This window comes from Odocoileus virginianus, chromosome 9 (assembly GCF_023699985.2).
Source record: "Odocoileus virginianus isolate 20LAN1187 ecotype Illinois chromosome 9, Ovbor_1.2, whole genome shotgun sequence".
Classification (NCBI taxonomy): domain Eukaryota; kingdom Metazoa; phylum Chordata; class Mammalia; order Artiodactyla; family Cervidae; genus Odocoileus; species Odocoileus virginianus.
The window spans coordinates 22,831,247-22,850,816 of NC_069682.1; the positions used below are offsets into that span (position 1 = coordinate 22,831,247).

The window sequence follows — 19,570 nt, forward strand, 5'->3', positions numbered from 1 at the left end:
ATTAAGTGTTGAAACTGAGGCTCAAGCCCAGTTTTCCTGCCAAAAGTCATATTACCAATCATTGTCCTAAATTCACTACAGAATTACTGAGGGTTTTTAGTTAATTAGAAATTCTCAAGATTTCTTAAGGTTTTTATTTAATCAGAAGTTTAATCAGAAATTCTTATGATTTCTACCCTGAACTCTTTTTATTACATGTTGCAGCCTTTTTAATTTGTGTGTTTGTCCTTCAGAATCCTCAGACTTCATGCTATATTTTAAGATTACGGTCGACCCTTGAGCAGCATGGGTTTGAACTTCATGGGTCCACTTTTATGTGGATTTTTTTTTTAATAAATACATTGGAAAACTTTTTTGAGATTTGCAGTGGTTTGAAAAAACTTGCAGATGAACCTCATAACCTAGAAATACCAAAAAAATTAAGATATGTCACTGAATGCATAAAATATAGGTAGCATATACATGTAGCATATAAAATATGTGTTAATCAACTGTTTATGTTATCAGTAAGGCTTCCTGTCAACAGTAGGCTGTATTAGTAGTTAAGTTCTGGAGAGTCAGAAGTTATACATGGATTTTCAACTACCAGGGGGGATGGGGGAGCCTATTATGATCCCAAATTGTTCAAAGGTCTACTGCGTTGTTGTATCAGTTATAAATCTTAGCATGACTTACAGAGCCTCACAGGTCCACCTAATTTTATTCCATCTTTATTATTTTCAGCACTTTAAAAAGGCATTGTATTACAGTTGGGTTTCTCAACTGGTGGCGCTTCCCTGGTGGCTCAGACGGTAAAAAATCTGCCTACAGTGCAGGAGAGCTCAGTGCTGAGTTCAGTCAGGTCAGGAAGATCTCCTGGAGAAGAGAATGGCAACCCACGCCCGCATTCTTGCCCGGAAGCGCTCATGGAGAGAGGAGACTGAGTGACGAACACTTTTCAACTGAGTAACCTTTTCTTCCCCCCACCCTGCATAACCTGAAACTGCATTCATCTCTAGGTTACTCTGTGTCTCTAGGACAGAATTATTTCTAAGACTGTTTTCCCAACGCCTGCTTTTGTTGGTTTCTTTCGTTTTGTGTCACAGTGGCTTCTAATTTTAAATCAACTCTCTTTCCCTTCCATCACTGATAGTCATGACACAAGCAGTCAGCCCACTGTGGTTTTTATGTCAAAGACTGGCCGAAGTGAGTTTGTGTTCATACAAGGGACCCCGTGAGGATATACTGAGGAGGGTGAAGACGTCGCAAAGCAATCCTTGTGGAGTGTGTCTTGCTCCCTGAGTTTCCCATGTCAGCTGCTTCCTTCCATCATGCTGGCCACTGCATTCCTGTACTTGCTAAGTTCAAGGCGCCCCCTTGTGGTGCAACTGATACCAATCACATGAGAAAGCAAAATGGCAAGATTACAAGCGATAAAAGCAATGCCTTTAAATATAATCTTATCGCTCTTCCCATTTTTAAGACTTTCTAATGAATACAGTATTTTTCCTCCTTTTGTTTTACTCATAAGTCATACTCAATGCTAAGTTTTTTTGGAGGTAGGAAGAAATCAGAAAAAGCACAAATAAGTTGATGCTAGATCCCAGGTGACTTTTAAAAATAACTTCTTATTTTTTAATTGCAAAAGTAATATACTTGTAAATTCTAGAACTGTTAGAAAGAACAGATAAAGAATAAAAGAATCATTTATGCTCTCATAACCCACATGGGGCTTCCCTGGTGGCTCAGCGGGAAAGAATCCGCCTGCAATGCTGGAGATGTGGGTTAGATCTCTGGGCTGGGAACATCCCCTGGAGAAGGAAATGGCAACCCACTCCAGTATTCCTGACTGGAAAATCCCATGGACAGAGGAGCCTGGTGGGCTACAGTCCGTGGGGTTGCAAAAGAGTCAGTCATGACTTAGCGAAGAAACAACAGCACACGTGGATTAGCATTTTGTTTTATATCCATTTTTTTCTCAGCATATAAATTCAGAAGAAAACCACATTTGCCAGTTTTCTAGCATGATTATATGTGTGAACTTTATTCTGTGTTGTTACAGAGTCAGCTACTCATCATCTTTATTGAATGCTTGATTTGATTGGTTCCATCATGTGCTCACCTCACAATATACAAACACAGCACCATGTGGGGCTCTCTTGTGGGTTATTATAGATTTCCTTATAATTAATTGCTCAAAATAGAATGGCTAAACCAAAGCAGTGTGCAAAAGTTTAAGACATTTGACATTTATTGTTTGGTTGCCTTGCGAGGCAGATTCTTGACCACTGGACCACCAGCGAAGTCCCATAAATACTGTATGTTGTTCATCTTTGGTTCTGTCTGCTGCATGAAAACTGTTGATCCTCTTTTCCTTCCAGCCCCGTTTGGTCTTTCAAAGACATCCCAAGTACCATTCCATATAACAGTGACATCTGTAGTTTCTCTGCCATTTACGTCCTCGGATAGCCATTAGATTTATTAGGAGTCTTTCAGGTAATTACTTTCTGTTTAATTTGTACAGCGTTATTATTTTTGCTGCTCCGGCTGTTTCCCTGTGGTGGTGACCTGTCATTCTTTTTTCCAGTTACATTTCCCTTAGTCTTGATGTAAGCTCGTTATATTGTTAAAGTACTTGATCATCATTGTCATTGTCTGAAGAGACTCACAGACATTCAACTCCTTTCCCACCTAGTCCTTTTATTTACTTATTTTTTTTTTAAGGAACAATTTTCTAGTTTATAGTCAAAATCCATAAATGAGACTTCTGAGTTCTACACACTTGATTTGACAGGAGTATGTGAGTGGCCTCATAAAATGCACTTCTCTTTCTCTGCTTTCTTACTGTCGGGCTCAAAACATTTTCCACGCAGATGGAGCCTGGCGAAAAGTGAAAAGTTTCCTGTGAGTTTCATTTTGTAATCCTGAGAAAATTTATGTCATTGTAGAGACTTGCAGTTCTGTGGCTTCAAGTTCTCAAGCCCTTTCTGTGTGGAAGCTATTGCATTTTCTTTTTTGATTTTTTTTTTTTTTTTGGTGGGGGGTATGTGCCACTCGGCATATGGGATCTTAGTTCCCTGACCAGGGAGCGAACCCACACCCCCTGAATTGGGAGCATGGAATCTTAACCATTGGACCCCCAGGGAGGTTCTCCATTGCTGAGATGAGCTCCTGCCTCCTCAGGACCCCTGGATCCTTCCTGCTCTGCTTCTTCCACCTTCTACGTTTCCCTGACCTCAGTCAACAAAGGCAAGAAAGATGCAGCCAGAGTTGGTTTTGCTTTAAGTGTGGAACCTTGTAACCATTTAGGTGTTTCTCTGGGCCTTCTGCCTTCAGTTTCAGGTGGTTCTCACCCACAGTGGCTGCTTTGGTGACTTCCTTTGTCCCCTCTTGCCCAGGTTCTCTAAGCTTGTTGCTGTGTCTCCCGGCAGAGAGAGCTTGGGGTCTCTGCCCCTCGCCTCCTGGCAGCCTTGTCATCGGGGCACAGGTCTCCTTCACCCTCCCGTTCTCTATGGTCTCTGTGCCGGGCGATGTCCTCCCAGGTCCTCTGCCTTCGGCCTTTTATTCCACATCTCCTTGAGATGGAAACTCTGTGACTTTCTGTACCCTTGTCCTTCTTGTCTCTTCATAGCAACTGTCATCCTATTTGCATCTTACTCTTTTATTTATCATGTACCTACAGGGTGTTATTACTTGTGGTCTGCATTAGGGTCTTTCTTTCATAGTTGATGGATCAGACCCCCTACAGCAACCTTCCCCTTTCAACCAAGAATATATTTACCTCAAAAAGGGCTTTAGGAGGTCGACTAACAGTTCTTCTAATGGGGTCACTCCCCTTTTCATTTAAAAGTTCCTTTGAGGTCTTTTCCTTTTTTTTTTAACCCCTGAGTGCAATCTGGGTAGAATATTTTAGTACAGTTCTTGTCTAGAAACCTGCCTTTTGTACATTTGGTAATAGCCCTCTGAATTCAAGTGTTCTTTTTCTTGCGGAGATTTGTGTCTGCTATGTGTGAGACTAGGCTCTAAATAATACAAAAAAATTCAGAGATAAAAGAAGTATACACATAGTACATGTGAAGTCTCTCAGTCTTGTCCGACTCTTTGCGACCCCATGGACTGTAGCCTACCGCGCTCCTCCGTCCATGTACATATCTATATCTAAATCTGTGGTGGTGATATGAATCATAGATATTGTATAATTCAATTATGACGGCATTTAGAGGCTCTGTGTATGCTGATTATCCATATAGATATATCTCTATGTGTGTGCAGTAAGTTATGAAGTGAGCTGCCAAGCCGTGAAATCTCATTGATTAATTTTTTTCCTTTTTTTTTCTTTTCTTTAGATTTATGGAAAAATATACATGACTTAAAACTTAGCACCTCAGCCATTTTTAAGTGTACAGTTCAGTAACATTAAGTACATTCATGTTGTCATACAGCCAGTCTCCAGAACTCTTCACTTTATTAAATTGAAGCTCTGCATGGGACTTCCTTGGTGGGCCAGTGATTAAGACTTCACCTTCCAATGCAGGCAGTGCAGGTTCGATCCTCAGTTGGGAAGCTAAGATCCCATATGCCTAGTGGCTAAAAAACTAAGACATAAAAACAGAAGCAATATTGTAACAAATTCAATAAAAACTTTGCAAAATGGTCCACATAAAAAAAAATCTTAAAAAACAAAAATAGGGGAAGAAAATCCACATGCATTAAAAACATGTGGGGACCCCCTTCCCCAGCCCCTGGAGACCACCATACTACTTTCTATCCATCTGAATTGACCATGTACCTTAAATAAGTGAACTCATACGGTTTTTGTCTTTTCGTGGCAGGCTTATTTCACTTTGTATTAAGTTCTAAAGTTAATCAGTGTTGTAGCATGTGACAGGATTCCTTTATGAGGCTGAATGTCTTTCAGTATGTATAGACCACATTTTGTTTATCCAGTCATCTGCTGGTGGACATTTGGGTTGCTTCCACCTCCTGGCTACTGTGAATAATGTCACCATGAACATGGCTGTATAGACATCTCTTTAAGACTTTGCTTTACATTCTTATTGGCCAATTTTGGATGCAAGAGTGAGTTATTCTTCTTGCATGAAGATGATGAAGTTTCTGTTTTTTAAAAAAAAAACCAACATTTTTCCACCATGGTTTTTTAAAAAATTAAGTAGTCCAAAAATTAGTGGATCAACAAGAATTGAAATATTTAAACACCAGTACAGTGAGCCTAGTCAATTGAAGACATCTTCCAAGGTCAATCAGGTTCAGATGTCAGAGTTTGTTCCCTGAACAATAATTCTGATCTTCTGTTCCTGTAAGTAGAAGATCACCTTGGATCTTCTCATGAAAAAGTCCTGGTCATCCCGTGTGGCAGAGCATAGGCACAGAGTCCTGGACTCTCTCGTCAAGTAGCCAGGTGGCCAGTGACCAGTGCCAATCAGGTGGCAGGTTGGGGCTCACCAGCAGACTGCATTCTAACCGAGGAAGGAATTTCATTCCGACTCTGGTTACTCCCCTGCAGCCTTGAGACACCTTCAAGGACAGCAAGCCAGGGTGACGTATTCTCCCCTGACCCAGGGGAGTTTAGAAGGGCCCATGGTGAGATAGTTAGGGGGAAACTCATTGCCAATCAGGGCTGGCTTCCCTGCATCTCTCTGAGTCCTAAGGATGGAACTGCCACCTTCCTGCCTTTCCTCTGGGGGAGAGGGCTTCCCTGTGCTGCATTTTCATTGTGAACAAATAGATGACTCCTTTGGGTAAAGTCTTCTTTCTCTGTTCCTGTTTTCACTCTTTTTCTTTTCTATTTCTCTCTCTCTCTCTCTTTTTTTCTCCTGATACACAGGCTTTGCAGTGCATGCTGGTCTCTCTTCAGGCAGAACTTGACATTCAAAGGTACTTGATGAAAATTGAATCATCTCAGCGAGTTAGTACTTTACCTTTTCTTCTCGTCGCACCTCGCCCCGTTGCCTTTTCACTCGGCTGTGTGTTTAGTTCTAATCTGTGTCAGCCTGTCCCTTTTCCTGCCCTGGTTTCACCCTTTTGGAGCCAAACGCTTGCAGCATTCCCAAACTTGTGCGTTTTTGTTTTAATTGTGAGAGTGAATATTAAAAATTAACACTAATAGCATGCTTGCTTCAAAGTATTTCATGTACTTGCCCACAGCTGGAGGTGTAGGGTCAGCAGGAATGCAACAGCAGTTCAGAGATGTGTTCAGCCCTTCTGAAAAGTGAGGCTCTGGCCGCATCAGCTTCCTCATGGCAGAAAACAGAAACCTTGCCTTCTAACAACCTTCAGAGCTCCGGGGAGTCTTCCTTCACATGACTCCAAAACATCCAGTGTGGGATCCAGACCATGTCACTGACATACAGCTTAATAGTAAAAATGGAGACCTCCCTGGTGGCCCAGTGGCTAAGATTCTGCGCTTCCAATGCGACGGGTGCAAGTTCAATCCCTGATGGGGAACTAAGATCCTACATGCTGTGTGGTGCAGCCAATAAATAAAATAACTTAAAAAAAACACCCCACAAAACTGCAGTTAAAATAGGGGCAGGCATGTCTCTAGCACCAAGCAGTGTTCTGAATACTTTACAAGCCTTAAACCTCCCACACCAACCCCAGGAGTAGGTGTCCTATGGGTCCCATTTTATAAATGAGGAAGCTGAGGCACAGAGATGTTAAGTAACTTGCCCAAGGCCACACAGCTAGTAAGTTACAGAGTAGGGACTCCAGAGTCAGTGTCAATATATTATTTATTTCCCCATGATCCTTAGGGCCCCCTGTTTCCTAATACATCAGTTTAGAATGTTACAGCTGGAAGGAAGTAGGAGAATTTCCAGCACTTGGAAACCTGGGAAGTTGCATACCTGTGCCAACCAGTCCATTGGCACATGGTCACTCACATCCTTTGGTCCCAGACGTGGCCTGTTTCTTTATTATCTCCTAGATAAGAACTGTTTGGTATTTACCGTGAGGCCCCAAACACACCCGTGCTTAGGAAGAAGCATCCAGCAGTCTGGCTTTTGTGTCTGTGTGACCTCCTGTCCATTCGGTCAGGTGTCAGTGACCTCTTCCCCTTCCTTTTCTTAATAATCACTCTCTTTGACCTTTTCCAAGGTCAGGAGCTCAAATTAGAAAGTTCCTGCCCAAACAGATAGACACAGAAAGAAAAGTTGGGCAGCGCATGCTGCAGAGACCTGTGGTCCTACCCTCCCATCTCAATTCCGAGGGAGTGTTTACCATTAATTTTTTCCACGTGTTTTTAACCGTTCTCATGCCTTTCTGTAATTCATGCAAAATAGAGACATCTTTATGGTTTCCTTGCACACATACTGTGCACCAAACAGAAACCCAGAAAAGGAAGCGAACATAGAAGCTCTTCCCTGTAGTTTCACAGGCTGCCATTAGCTTACAGGGTGGAGACCTGACATGGTGATGTGGGCTTTTCTAGTTTGGAGTCCCCCTCACTATTCTTTTTTCCTTAGAGCCTGAAATAAATGATCAATGCTGAGTTTTGTTTTTTGATGCAGCAGCAAATAATGGGATATGTGAGAATTTTTTCAAGAGCTTAAAAAAAAAATTTGGCCGCACCTCATGGCATGTGGGACCTTAGTTTCCTGACTAGGGATCAAACCTGCACCACCTGCATCACTTAACCACTGGTCCCTCAGGGAAGTCCCAAGAGCTTTTTTTTAAAAACACAAGTTACAATGACAGTAGGGTTTTTTTGAAGGAGGAGTGCATGAGATTTAAGGTTGGAAATTGAAGATGTTCTTCTTTCTCTTTGATAAAGGAGCGACTCTCAGAGCCTCCAAGGATGTCAGAATCTCTATTTTGAAGTTGGTAATCATTTACCGACTTTAGGCAAGGTGATCGCAGTAAGAGGTGGGCTGTATCCTCTCCTCACATAGGACCCACAAACCATGGAATCTCCTGGTACAGTAGGGAGGCAAGCCATCTCAAACCATCCTGAAGAGAATCGTACTGTATAAGGGCAGCTAAACGTTTTCCATCATTTATAGTTGACAGATTCCTGTGAATCTTTTTCAATGACTCTTCACCATAATTACATCAAGCTGATACTGTTTCTTTTATAAAAGTGAGAACTAAGGTTCACAGAACTTCCCTGTGGGGTCGCTCTGCCACTGCACGGCAGGATTGGAGTCTCATTCTGCAAGAACAGCCAGATAACAAGAGGAAAGTCCTCTCATTCTAAATTTTGTTTTCCTTCCCTCTCCAAACCCTGGTATTCTTTCCTGTAGCAGAACTAGAGGGAAATAGAATCTTTGGCCTGGGACTTCCCTGGCGGTCCAGTGGTTAGGACTCAGCTCTTCCAATGCTAGGGACACCGGTTTGATCCTTGGTTAGGGAACTAAGATCCCACATGCTATGACATGTGGCCAAAAATTTGAAAAAGAAAATAAAAAAAGAATCTTTGGCGTGAAAAGCTCCTCTTCAGAATTTCCACAAGGTGTGTTTTCATTTGAAAATCATTCCAGGGAAACTGGAGGGCAGTAGGTGGTGGTGATGGGCTGTGTGTGTTTAGAAACGAGAGCTTGAAAATAACAGCAGCCTCTACCCCCAGGATGCCTGGAGAGGGTCTGGCCACAAGCCCCAAAGCTTGGTGACCTCGGGCACCAAGTATCCCCTCTGATCCCGCTCCCCAGGCGCTCTTCACTGTGGGGATGGACATCTTCAGACCTCCCAGGACAGGCTGCTGGCAGGGAAGCTTCTTCAGTTTCACAAGGCAGTTAAGCTCCAAGGGCATCACCCGGGGCCTGGACCCCACGTCCTCTCCAGACCGAAGTCTGGGCTGTGGGGATGAGCTTACTAATGGCTTTTATGAGGATGCCTTCTAAGGTGTATGTTTAGCATACTGTGTGTTCTACTCGTATGTTACTTGAATTTGAAAGCCTGCAAGCAGGTGCCTTTCATCACTGTAATAACAGCGGTCCTCAGGCGGACACCTTTTATCCCGGAGCCTTTTAAGTGCATTCCAGGCTCTCTGAATTACAATGGCACCTGCCGCCTTGCCCCAAGCCTCTTCCAAGGAGAATGGTAGGAGCCAGAGCCTCGGAAACTACTGTTTATAATGCGCACCGTCTATTGTCAAAAGTAAAGAAGAGAGAGAGAGAGAAAAAAAAACCCTGATTGATTTAAGGCAGCTTGCCATAAGGAGACACCTACCTTCAGGTGGATAAACTAAAAATCAAAAGGCAAAACCTCCTAAGAGGAGGAGACAAATTTACGAATGTAGCTAACTGATTAGCTTGAACCTTAAATGTAGCTTCGACTTTTATGACATACATGATATTTTCTATAAATGTGATATACTCCTTATAAGACAAATACTACTATTTCATGAGACAAAGTTGTTTTCCTTGTTTTAAATTCTAAAAGAAGCGTTGTTTGCTCATGCTTTCAGAAAAGGGACATCCATCAACATAACAGACAGGGTCAACAGGAAAACAGCACTATTCTTCATCCGGCCTTTTTTTTAACATCAACTCCTTCAAGAGGAAACACACCACTAAATAATAATTGCAGGAACGTGCTTCTGAAAGGGGTGGGTGGGGGGCTGAGCTAATGAGATCCAGATTTGGAACTTGCTGATGGAAGAACGCTCAAAAGAGATAATGGTGAGCCAGGCCTTATAGCCTTTAAATAGGATTTACCTCTTTCTGGCTTTGAAGGGAAGTCAGAGAGCAGCTGATTCAAGGTATTATTTTAGAAGCGAGTCTGCTATGTTCCAGGTAGGACACGAGGTGGGCAGTCGGCCGGTTGACAGAAATCCCGGAAGTGGGAGCAGCTGCACCTTGTCTGGGGGTCAGCCTGCTTTGTCCTCTTCTCCAGGCAGAGCCAGACCTCTTAAAGGAAAAAATAAAACAATCACATCATCTACACATTATGAAGGGGTTGGAAAGTAGAAAAATATCCAAGAGATAATAGAAAATGGCTAAAATTCCAAATTTACCTGGAGTCAAATTGAAAGAGCCTTAAAATGAAGTTACTATAATGGTATCAGAGCTCTGGAGGAGAGCGTCTGTTTCCTTAAAATGTGAATGCATGATCTGCATGTTCAAAATTGAATGGACGGCTCTGGGCTCTTCTGTTTTAACTGTTGCTTTTTTGGAAGTTGGAAGTCTGTGCAATTCTGGATTCCTGCAAAAGTTTGCATGACATGAGAATGGAAATTAGACTCCATTTCTGTGTTTTCCCCATGAATTCGTGTCCTCATTTCAGGGGCCGTCTGGGAGGATGAACCTTTTACGTGGAATCTAACCATAGGAGATAACACATGAGAAACCTGAGATGGGTGTGGGTACCTTCAGGTCACTGAAGATGTGAATCCTTCTGGATTCTAAATGCTTTGTGAGAAAGTCTTCCCTTCCACTGATCCACTCTAAAAATATCATGCTTACCCGGTAATTCTCTCATCTGCAAAAGCAGTATTATCCTCGTTTTGGAGAAATAAAGGAGAAGAAAGCACATTACTCACAATATGCTAAGTTTCTTCCAACTGAGTGACTAACACTTTCATTTTCAGGGCTTCCCTGGTGGCTCAGACTTTAAAGAATCTGCCTGCCATGCAGGAGACCCAGGTTGCATCCCTGTGTCAGGAAGATCCCCTGGAGAAAGGAATGACAACCCACTCCAGTAGTCTTGCCTGGAGAATCCCATGAACAGAGGATCATGATGGGCTTCAGTCCATCATGAAGTCTCAAAAGAGCCGGACACAGCTGAAGCAACTTGGCACACATGCACTACTCATAATACTATTGTGTAAAAGAAACCAAGGCTCATATTTGGGTGTATTGCTTCCATTTCTTTTTTCTTTCTATTTATTTGGCTGTGGGTCTTAGATGCAGCATGTAGGATCTTGATCTTTCCTTTCCACAACAATCTTTAGTTGTGGTATGTGAACTCGTGTTAGTTGCAGCATGTTGGATCTAGTTCCCTGACCAGGGATTGAACCCAGGCCCTCTGCATTGGGAGTTTGGAGTCCTAGCTACTGGACCACCAGGGAAGTCCTTTGCTTTCATTTCTTAAATTATGAAAAAAGAATTCTTTAAAACACCTTGATCATGACTGCATCATATTCCACAGAGTGGCTCCATTGTGATTTGTTAACCAGACTTCTAAATCGTTTCTAGATTGATTTATTCTATTAAAGATGTACTATGTACAGATTTTCTCCCTAACCATCTAGTATAGGAAGTATCAAATTTTTAAATTTTTGTAAATCCGATTAATCTGACTTGATTTCAGCAGTTATTAAGAAATGCATATTCTTATCACTTGGGGTCATAAAGAAAGTCTAAGGATCGAGTCTAATCTGATAGAACTGGATAAAGTTTCTGGGATCCCTGGGACTCATTAGATAGTCTCCTGGGGGTCTATTTGCAGGTCGATTCTTGGGACTGTCTGCCGAGCTAAACCAAGGCACACACTTTCTGCCGCTCCGAGCACACCACACACCGCTCCTCCACCGGGAGCTACTCCCTGTAAATGAAATCCAGATCTCCATAATTTGAAGATCGCCACCACCAGCACCGATAACACTGGCACCCTCTTCTTGGCCCGGGAAAGTCACTTACCTGCCTCTTCCTGACCAATTAGCAGCCTTCCTCCTCTCCTATTGGGGGAAGAGTGGGCAACCCCAGACTCATCCTCCAAATGCCTTTACCTTCTGAGTTCAGTCTAGAGAGGAACTTTTTGGGGTGGCCTTTGTAACTCTAAGGCACTGTCACAGCCCTTCCCCCTGGAAAGACCTTGGGACACAAAGGTTTGGCAGTTTCCCTAGGAATTGGGGATAGGGGGTAGATGTCCCAACATTTTTTTGTTTCTGGGTGACAGCTACGAGGACAAGCTGTGCTGTGTGCTTAGTCGCTCGGTCATTTCCGACTCTGAGACCCCATGGATTGTAGCCCTTTGGGCTCCTCTGTCCATGGGGATTCTCCAGGCAAGAATACTGGAGTGGGTAGCCTATCCCTCCTTCAGGGGATCTTCCCAACCCAGGAATCAAACCAGGGTCTCCTGCGTTGCAGGCAGATTCTTTACCAGCTGAGTTACCAGGGAATATAAATTGGTAATATCTCAGAAGAGTCGTTTGATGCACAAATGCTGAGAGAGAGAGAGTGTTTGTGTCACGTGATGCTTCTCTGTTTTAATTTTTAAAAAACTCACTTTTTCAGATGCATTTCTTTTTGGCTGCGCTGGTTGCTGCGCACGGGTTTTCTCTGGTTGCGGTGTGCGGTCTTTCCATTGCAGTGGCTTCTCTCGTTGCATGAACTCTGCGCTCATGGGCTTCAGTCATGGCAGCACGTAGGCTCAACAGTTGTGGTTCACAGGTTCTAAAACAGGCTCAGGAGTTGTGATGCCCAGGCTTAGTTGTCCCAAGGCATATGGGATCTTCCCAGACCTGCGATAGAACCCATTTCTCCTGCATTGGCAGGTGAATTCTTAACCACTGGACCGCCAAGGCAGTCCCTGTGTCTGCACAGAGCTGTCCTTGTCAAGTGTTTTTTGGCATCTGCAGAAGGGGCTTTGCTTGGCGAGAGCAGGTTGGTCAAGGGGTCCTGCCTGGCTCCCTCGGCTCGCCTGTGGCCGGCTCTCAACGGGGAGGCAAGGGGTGGTGGCTGCTTAGCCTCACGGCCTTTTCATCTTTCTCATCTGATAATGAAGTAATACCCACAGTGAAGGGAAAATGGGGAAACAAAAGACACAGTTGTACTTTGCTCAACTGCTGAATCGTCTGATTTTACTCCAGACCAAACATCTTTCTGTTTTCACAGGTGAAAATCATGAAAAATGTCTGGGTACCCTTTTGGTAGAAAGAGGGAGGAAGGGCTTGAAATATTACCCTTGAAGAAACAGGGTATAAATTGAGTTTATCAAGGATAATTCATCAAAAATAAATCCTAGAGAAAAATGTATTCCCTTTGTCCAAGCTGGGGAAGGGAAATACTGATTTTTCAGGGCTAAACTTAAATCTGTCCTTATGAGGATTTCAGATATGCACAGATGAAGGTTGGTATTAGAATGGGAGGCGTGTGTGCATACATGTCCTGCTTGTTATAAGGCCCAGAAGTTCCTGGTTACTCCGGAAGTGACAGATGTCCACAGATTCACTCCCATGAAGCAACCAAATACACACTAAACAATCATGTGTACTTGTATTACCAGTGGGGCCCTTTAATGCATGAAACCCAAGTTTTCTATTAAAAAGCAAAAGCTGATTTCTTCTCCTCTAAGTCGTTAGCTCCAAGCCCATCCAAATTAAACAACTACATAATTGTTATAAAACTAAGTATAGCTCTCTCTTAATACACTTCTCACATCAGTCTGTTATGTTCTAGAACCAGGGATGTCTTCAGTGTATTCCCCAGATTGGCCATCAGCATAAGAAAGGAGATGTTTGCTCTGGTCTCATTTTTCTGGCCATCAGCCACAGAAGCTGTGAGAAGTGGTAAAGAGCCATGGGGAGACCGGGGCCCATTGCTCCAAAAGCGCCCACCCCAGGCTATAAGTCTTGGGATACACCTGAGAACGGCAGGTCTTCTGCAGCTGCAGCTGGCAACCTGGGTGTGTTTATGTAAAGATGGAAGCCCATGCGCCATATTGGAGCTCTTGGTCTTCACATCCTCAGACCCAAACCCAGCAGAAGCCTTAGACTTCAGAAACCAGAGGGGCAGAGGAGGGAGCAAAAAAAAAAACAAAAAACAAAAACTGCACTGTGGCTCTAGAAAGGACTCTGTGAGGAAATTTTGAAGTTTAAACCTTCCATGGGGCAATTTGTCAATTCTTCTGACATTAGTGGAGCTGGAAGGAGGGGTGGTAAAGAAACCTAAAGTCCAGGGAATCATTCAGTATTTGTGAATTTCAAGTATCTTGCTCCTTGCATCTTTGATAAGAGTGCATGACACCTAGAGAATTCTCTTTGATTGACATCACATTTTTGATTGGAATTTTGAGTTGAAATCATCACACTTGGGAAGTGCATGGGGGATTTTCCATCTTAGTTGCAGCATGCAAACTCTTGGTTGTGGCAGGTGGGATCTAGTTCCCTGACCAAGGATTGAACCTGGGCCCCCTGCATTGGGAGCACAGAGTCTTAGCCACTGGACCACCCTGGAAAGCCTTTTTTGAAAAAGGAAAGACTAGAATGGATGAGTGGGGTTCAGGTGGCCTTGTTATGTGGGCTGCCCCTTCCTGCATGACCCCAAATGACTCCCAGTTTGGGGTAGTTTGGGGTCGCCTGATGGTTTAGAGAAACCTCTAGAAGAGGGAGGTGAGTTGGTGTCATGTGTGTCCATGAAGTGCTGAGTGAAATCTAGCCTTCCAGACCCTCAAGTCCTGCCCTGGTTGCTCAGAAAGCATTTCCACCATCCTCTGCCTCCTGAAGCTTTCCAGTTAGGGGCAGCTTTCTTCAGAGGCTCAGGGCAGGGGCCCCCAATGCCATGCTGTAGACAATGCGTGTCTGAGTAAAGGCTTCTCCTGAGCCAAAACGAGGACAATAACGCCCCACAGAAAGACTGTGTTCTACCAGAAACTATCAAACTCCTAGAGGAGAACATAGGCAAAACACTCTCCGACATAAATCACAGCAGGATCCTCTATGACCCACATCCCAGAATTTCAGAAATAAAAGCAAAAATAAACAAATGGGACCTAATGAAACTTAAAAGCTTTTGCACAACAAAGGAAACTATAAGCAAGGTGAAAAGACAGCCCTCAGATTGGGAGAAAATAATAGCAAACGAAGCAACAGACAAAGGATTAATCTCAAAAATATACAAGCAACTCCTCCAGCTCAACTCCAGAAAAATAAATGACCCAATCAAAAAATGGGCCAAAGAACTCAACAGACATTTCTCCAAGGAAGACATACAGATGGCTAACAAACACATGAAAAGATGCTCAACATCACTCATTATCAGAGAAATGCAAATCAAAACCACAATGAGGTACCATTATACGCCAGTCAGGATGGCTGCTATCCAAAAGTCTACAAGCAATAAATGCTGGAGAGGGTGTGGAGAAAAGGGAACCCTCTTACATTGTTGGTGGGAATGCAAATTAGTACAGCCACTATGGAAAACAGTGTGGAGATTTCTTAAAAAGCTGGAAATAGAACTGCCATATGACCCAGCAATCCCACTTCTGGGCATACACACCAAGGAAACCAGATCTGAAAGAGACACGTGTACCCCAATGTTCATCGCAGCACTGTTTATAATAGCCAGAACATGGAAGCAACCCAGATGCCCATCAGCAGACGAATGGATGAGGAAGCTGTGGTACATATACACCATGGAATATTACTCAGCCATTAAAAAGAATTCATTTGAATCAGTTCTAATGAGATGGATGAAACTGGAGCCCATTATACAGAGCGAAGTAAGCCAGAAAGATAAAGACCATTACAGTATACTAACACATATATATGGACTTTAGAAAGATGATAACGATAACCCTATATGCAAAACAGAAAAAGAGACTCAGATGTATAGAACAGACTTGTGGACTCTGGGAGAAGGCAAGGGTGGGATGTTTCAAAAGAACAGCACTGAAACATGTAAATTATCTAGGGTGAAACAGATAACCTGCCCAGGTTGGGTGCATGAGACAAGTGCTCGGGCCTGGTGCACTGGGAAGACCCAGAGGGATCGGGTGGAGAGGGAGGTGGGAGGGGGGACTGGGATGGGGAATACATGTAAATCCATGGCTAATTCATTTCAATGTATAACAAAAACTACTGTAATGATGTAAAGTAATTAGCCTCCAACTAATAAAAATTAAAAAAAAAAAGAAAGACTGTGTTCTTAACCAATCTGAACTGTGTATCTTCCCACCCATTTTTTGGATATTAAAATATCTTTCCAAGATGACCAGTGCAAGTTGCATGCATGAAGCAGGGCGCTCAAAGCCGGTGCTGTGGGACTACCAAGAGGGGTGGCATGGGGAGGGAGCTGGGAGGGGGTTCAGGGTGCGGGACATGTGCACCTGTGGCTGCCTCATGTCGATGTATGGCAAAAAACATAATATTGTTAAGTAATTGTCCTCCAATTAAAATAAACAGGTTAATTTTTTTTTTTTTAAACCTTCCTTTCTCTTGGCCATAATGCCATCATACAGAGAGAAAGCATGAGTGCGTGACTTCACCAGACCTAGCTCTTCCTCACCTCTGCGCTTCCTCCTCTCTGGACCCATTATTTAATGTCGGCAGTTACCCCCTAAACCTCACTCTGCCCTGCACTGACACAGTGATGCACCTCTTAGAACTTCTTGTCCAGCTGTTACATGTATATTATTCTTGGCCCCCAAATGTCCCTTATATGTGTTGTGAGCTCAACAACCACATACAGCCCTTTTAACTCCTGGAACCTCACACTGCACTGAATACCAAGTCCCTGTTTCAAATGCTTTTTGACTTTTTTTTGTTTTAATATGTCAAATCACAGAGTGCCTGACACCAGTGTCAGCAATTTTCATTGTCTTTTTTCTGCCCTAAATGATGTCTCAGCAGCGAGCTGGCATCCGCAGGGAGAGCGTGGTGTGAGGAGATTGCTAATATGCGGTGATAGTTTGCAATGAGAAAGTGAATAACATAAAAACGAGAACAGGCGTTTATATTTGGAACTGAATGGCTGTGGATAGGAAGTTTCAAAAAAAAGATTGAGCCCTCATATCTTTATTTTTATACGTACGCCCGCCAAGATGACCCTGAACAAGAAATCGAAATTTTATTTTGATTTTCTTCAAGGATTATTGCCTTTTGCAATGGAAAATGACAACTCATCAAATGCATCATGTCTGCTGTAGGCTGCAAAGATGACCAGACAGCAGAAGCTGTCATTGTGTTCATGCTGCTTCAAGTAATATTATTACTTGTCCATTTTGCTAAACCGAATGTATTTTCTCTCTCTTTTTTTTTTTTCTTATCGAAGTCAGGGCTGAGGACATTTTGGCTTGATATTCCACTGAGCATAGTAACCAGATAGCTACTTCATTGAAGATGATATGAATTTATATAACTCTTGGTGAGCTGGGCAATGATTTAGGGTTAATTTTTTTTTTTTTAAGTCTAATAATACTCTTAAAGAGTACCAAAGCCAGATCCGGATCTTTGTAACAGAAGCAGATTTTATGAAAAATAAACTACTTTGGGACCTTGCATGGAAAAATTAACCCCAAGCAAATAGATAGGTCATCTGTCTTTCTGGACATGATGTGTTGTGTTAGTCACTCAGTCATGTGCAATTCTTTGTGACCCCATGGCCTATAGCCCCACAGGCTCCTCTGTCCGTGGAATTCTCCAGGCAAGAATACTGGAGTGGGTGGTCATTTCCTTCTCCAGGGGATCTATGACATGGGTTGGTCATCGGAGCTGAGAGTTTCCTGTAGAACACCCAGGCTGGCCACCTCCATGAAGGGGGTACCAGGGGCTTTGTGCTGACCTTATTCCTGTTTTCCTCTGTGGAAATGTCCTGAGAGTTGTAGCAAGGTGTGGCTGTCTAGATAATACAGTAGTGCTCCTACCAAGACGGGTCTCCTGATACGTTTAGCAAAAGGAAAAGGAGCTGATGATCCCATCCTCAAAGGGTTTCCCTAGAGTGCCAGGCACACTTGGGCATCCCTGAAAGAGTTCTGTGCCCTTGAGGCAGGACCGACTCTGTGTGATTCTTAGTGTGCATGTTTAGTCGTGCCCGAGTCTTTGTGACCTCTTGGACTGTAGCCCACCAGGCTCCTCTGTCCACGGAATTTTTCAGGTAAGAATATCGGAGCAGGTTGCCATTTCCTGTTCCAGAGGATCTTCCTGACATAGGGATCGAACCCATGCCTCTTGTGTCTCCTGTGTTGGCAGGCAGATCCTTTACCAACTGTGCCACCTGGGAAGCCCTTGCTCCAAAAATTATTAAGGGTTTCAAGACAGCCACAGCAGAGAATGAAACAAAACCCAGAACCCTTTTAAACACTTGAGTCGATTATTCGCCCACAAAGTTGGTCCTGCCTTGAGAAGTAAGTGCTTTGGTGTTTTGAATTTCAAAGCACAGTAGTATCCTTAGGAAAATTTAGAGGAAATTAAGGGATGCAAACAACTCCCCCCCAAAAAAACAAAACAAAAAACCTAGCTCCTGGGGGCTGCCTGTATCCCACCACCATCTGCACCTTTGGCAATTTAGTACGAGAAGACTCACTGTCTGATCAATTCAGATCCATTTGCCATCTAGAAGGTGCCTGGAATCATGCAATGAAAGCAGGGGCGGGCTTTGGGAGTGGGGAAAGCTGAGATCAGGCATTCATTCAATGAACACCTATCCATAAAGAATATTACAAAAGATAAAGAAGGATACTACATAATGATCAAGGGATCAATCCAAAAGGAAGACGTAACAATTGTAAATATTTATGCACCCAACATAGGAACACCTGAAGCCCCTGGTGGCTCAGATGGTAAAGAGTCTGCCTGCAATGTGGGAGACATGGGTTTGATCCCTGGGTCAGGAAGATCCCCTGAAGAGGGAAAGGGCAACCCACTCCGGTATTCTTGCCTGGAAAATCCCATGGATGGAGGAGCCTGGGAGGCTACCATTGATGGGGTCGCAAAGAATTGGACACGAGTAAGCAACTTGCACATTCATTCAGCATTAGCCCCCCCCCCCACCCTAGTTTCCCTGACTTCCTTTCTCTGACCTTCTACATGTACAATCCCCAGCCTCCACACAGCAGCCCAAATGATCTTATAAAAAATGTATCTGATCCTGACCCCTCCCCCTTCTCCCGGCACTCTGGTAGCTTAGAGTCAGAGTGAGAATTCTCCCCTTGACCCCAGGGCTTTGTGGGTCCTGGGGTCTGCTGGTCTCCAGTGCTTACCACTTCTTTCTTTCTGCCTTGGAGACTTTGCACACGCTGCCTTCGTCTTTTCATCCCCCCCGACCCCCCACCCCCGGCGTATCCCCTCCTCCCATCTTCCGTCGCCCTTACCGTTACCTTGCTTTTCCAATTCTCCACTTTCATACACCCCCTCCCCAGTCTGGATCCACACCATCAGTGCTTCTGTGTCTGTCCCCTGTAAGCACCGTGAGGGCAGGATCATGTCTGTTTTGTCTGTTGTTCTGTTCCTAGCACCAAACGTGTACTAGCATATACCTGGAATATACTAGGCACTTGATAGGTGTTCGTTGAAAGGCTGAATGGACGTACCAAACAGTTCATGGTGTAAGCTTAATTATACGCTATCTTGTGTTGTTATCCTTCACTAATTTCACCAACTAGTTTGAAAATCTTTGACATTAGGCAACATGATATCTGTCTGTCTGTCTCAGTTGCTCACAGTGCTCAGTATATGTTCAAGAAGTGTTATTGACCAACATGAATTATGAATGTTTTACACATTCATTACAGCATAGATAACCAAGAGAGAAATTCAATTATATATTATGTGTGTCTGGGTTATTATAGGTACTTTCTGCTGATTGTCAAGGTTAACTGATAACCAAAACCAGACATAGTCTAAATTATGGAATTTCTGCCTCAAAAGAAAAGAAATCAAGTGTGATAGAAATATCTCTCTCACATTTGTATTTTA

General features: G+C 43.4%; 1 protein-coding gene across 16 annotated transcripts in view; it reads left to right on the plus strand.

Annotated features, from left to right (window-relative positions):
- The window catches only part of KIAA1217 (KIAA1217 ortholog), a 521,587-nt gene that overhangs the window by 334,639 nt on the left and 167,378 nt on the right, over nt 1-19,570 (plus strand). Inside the window, exon 1 of one of the 16 annotated variants that reach the window (XM_070472064.1) lies at nt 5,857-5,874. The exons of the other annotated variants lie outside the window; for them this stretch is intronic. The gene's annotated coding sequence lies outside the window, so the exon portion shown is untranslated. Of the gene's footprint in view, nt 1-5,856; nt 5,875-19,570 lie in introns of those variants that run through there. 16 annotated transcript variants of the gene reach the window in all.